A 2,987-nucleotide genomic window follows, 5' to 3' on the forward strand; every position below is an offset into this window, starting at 1 on the left:
CACATGTACTTGTCTTTATCGGGCGACACGTTTTGCCGCCTAACAAATGTTATCGCACAGCGCGGGACGCGCCTGCATGTATCCGAAGTTTCTAGAAAGTTATTGATGCTTCTATCCGCTGTCTGTTGTCGCCGAATCTTGTGTTATCTCATTTCGTCGCTTGACACGAATGGTGTAGAACTTTGTAGAAGGCATGCGGGTCCCAACAATTAATCAGGAACATTCGAAGACTGCTGTATAAAAACCTTCGCGCTTGACCCGTTGATCAGATTTTCGACGATCGCCGACCGTGTCCGCCGCTATCGTTGTGCTATAAGTGTAGCCTCTTTTGTGGGCAGAGGTTCGCCCAATAAAAGTTAGTTTTGTGTTTCACAGTATTGCTACTGTGTTCTTTGACGTCACGACCACGTGACATCTGGTGGAGGTGCTTGTGCATTCATGTACCGAACGCCCCCGCAAAGCCGCGATCCAAGCCCGAAGCCCGACGACCAAACCAACGTCGCCTAAGACCAGCGTGCTAGCCTCTGACTGCAAGGACTGCCCCCAGAGCATGGACTTCTACCTGAGACGAGCAGGAAGATTGCCACCAAGTCCACCCCAATGGCAGCCCCAACATCCCCCGTCGTGCTGCAGCAGCCCAGGGAGCCTCCGACGTTCCGCGGTTCAACTTTCGAGGACTCGGAAAGCTGGCTTGAGACGTACGAGAGGGTCGCTACGTTTAACAACTTTAACAGTGACGACAAACTGCGATATATCTTCTTCGCATTGGAAGACGCGGCCAGTACGTGGTTCGAGAACCGAGAAGCCACCTTAACGACCTGGGAACTTTTCCGTATCGGCTTCCTGCAAACATTTACAATCATCGTGCAAAAAAAGTGAGCCAAAGCTCTACTGGAGACCAGAGCGCAGCTGCCGAATGAAACGATTGCGATCTTCACTGAGGAAATGAGCCATCTGTTCCACCACGCCGACCCGGATATGTCCGAGGAGAAGAAAGTCCGCCTGCTGATGCGTGGTGTAAAGGAGGAACTTTTCGGCTCAATGATACGAAACCCACCGACGAGCGTAGAAGAGTTCCTACGCGAGGCCACGAGCATTGAGAGGACACTCGAAATGCGGAACCGGCAATTCAACCACCACACGAGCTCGACAAACTACGCCGGAGTTCAAGTCACTGGCCACTGACGACCTGCGCGAGACCATCAGGGCAGTCGTACGAGAGAAGCTTCAAAGGATCTTCCCTTCATCGCAACCTCAAGTGGCCACAGTCGCCGAAATTGTCAAAGAAGTTCAGCGATCGCTTGGAGTTCCCGAGCTACAACCACAATCATCGCAGCCCCAGCCAGAAGCGATGACATACGCCGCCGTCGCACGCCGTCAAGGTCCCCCTCCGCGACCCCGCCAGGGCCCTGCAACGCCGCAATTCCGTCGACCACTGCTGCCGCTGCCATCACGCCCACCCGTCGCCCAGCGCAGCTACCCGAGAAAGACAGACATTTGGCGAGCCCCCGACCATCGCCCGCTCTGCTATCACTGCGGAGGAGCCGGCCATGTGTATCGCCGATGCCCATACCGCGACATGGGACTGAGAGGGTTCGCCGTCAACGCGCCGCGTCCACAGCTTGGAGAGCGTCCACGTGACATCGCTGACTACCTCCCCGCTACTCAAGGGAGCCCTCGACGACCGTCCCGTTCGCCGTCACCAGGCCGCTACCTGTCGGTGCAGCGCCGACCATACACCGGCCCAGCCCGGGGCCGCTCTGCGAGCCCATATCCGGAAATCTAAATGCAGCACCCGATGGAGGTGCGGTTGCTGTGCGTCGAACTGACGAAGATCCTCCGCCGCCGACGAAGACGATGAAGAAACCATCTCAACGACCTAATGACGACACGCCGCCGTCCCGAAGAAGTCGGGAAGCCAAGACTACACCGACGAAAGACGACTTGACGACGCAACGTTCCAGCTTCAGTTCAACACGACGCAGCCGTGATCCGATGCCAAGACCCAACCGCAACGCCAGAAAAAGAACCAACGACCTCAACGTGCTTCTCGACGGCCACGCAGTCCCTGCCTTAGTCGACACAGGGGCCGATTACTCTGTAATGAGTGCACACATCGCCACTCAGTTGAAGTAGGTTAAGACTGCATGGGAGGGTACCCAATTCAGACCGCTGTAGGACACCTCATTACGCCAACTGGAATCTGCACGGCAAGAATTACCGTTCATGACCGGACTTACCCTGCCACCTTCGTTATCCTCCAACAGTGTTCGCGAGACGTCATTCTCGGCACGGACTTCCTGAACCAACATGGCGCAATCATTGACCTGAAGTCGAAGTCCATAACGCTGTCGAAAGATCGAGCGATACCGCCGGAGAGCTGTAGTAGTCACCATGCCTTAAGTGTGCTCGAAAGTCAAGTCAGCATCCCGCCTCGCTCCAGCATTGTCATATCCATAGGCACCAAAATGCCTGCCGACGTAGAAGGCGTCATCGAGGGTGACGAACGTCTACTGCTAGACCGTGAAATTTGCGTCGCAAGAGGGACCGCTCGACTGCATGGAGGGAAAACTGAAGTGTTGCTGACAAACTTCAGCCAGGAGTTCAAGCACATCAACAAGGGCACGACGATCGCGTACATCTAGGAAATTCTGGAAACCAGTAATGCGTTTGTCCTCTCGGATTCCGCCGCATCTACCCCGACGACCATTGTTCCCGAACCAGACTACGACATTAATCCAAGTCTTCCCGTGATTAAGCAACAGCAGCTCCGAAGTCTGCTCCAACGATACAAAGGCTGCTTTTCGACGTCATCGAGGATTCGACAAACACCAGTCGCCAAGCATCGCATAATCGCCGAGGAGTACGCTCGACCACTCCGCCAGAGCCCTTACCGAGTTTCGCCGCGAGAACATGAAGCTATAAGACGACAAGTTGACGAAATGCTGCGCTACGACATCATCCAGCCGTCGAAAAGCCCGTGGGCA

This window comes from Dermacentor albipictus, chromosome 1, assembly GCF_038994185.2.
Source record: "Dermacentor albipictus isolate Rhodes 1998 colony chromosome 1, USDA_Dalb.pri_finalv2, whole genome shotgun sequence".
Taxonomy (NCBI): domain Eukaryota; kingdom Metazoa; phylum Arthropoda; class Arachnida; order Ixodida; family Ixodidae; genus Dermacentor; species Dermacentor albipictus.